The sequence below is a fragment of the Acanthisitta chloris genome, unplaced genomic scaffold (genome assembly GCF_000695815.1).
Source record: "Acanthisitta chloris isolate BGI_N310 unplaced genomic scaffold, ASM69581v1 scaffold24679, whole genome shotgun sequence".
Classification (NCBI taxonomy): Eukaryota; Metazoa; Chordata; class Aves; order Passeriformes; family Acanthisittidae; genus Acanthisitta; species Acanthisitta chloris.
This window is the reverse complement of record NW_008690690.1, coordinates 1-273: the sequence shown is the minus strand read 5'-3', so window position 1 is coordinate 273 and position 273 is coordinate 1.

The following is a 273-nucleotide window of genomic DNA, read 5'->3' as shown; positions in this document are numbered from 1 at the left end:
GGGCCCCGGGCACAGGGAACAAGGCACAGAGCACAGGGCACAAGGAACAGGGCCCTGGGCAGTGGGCAGAGGGAACAGGACACAGAGCACAGGGCACAGGACACAGGGCACAAGGCACAGGGCCCTGGGCAGCGGGCAGAGGGAACAGAGCACAGGACACAGGGCCCCCAGGGCACAGGGCACAGGGCACAGGGCACAGGGCACAGGGCACAGGACACAGGGCACAAGGCACAGGGCCCTGGGCAGAGGGCACAGGACACAGGGCACAAGGCA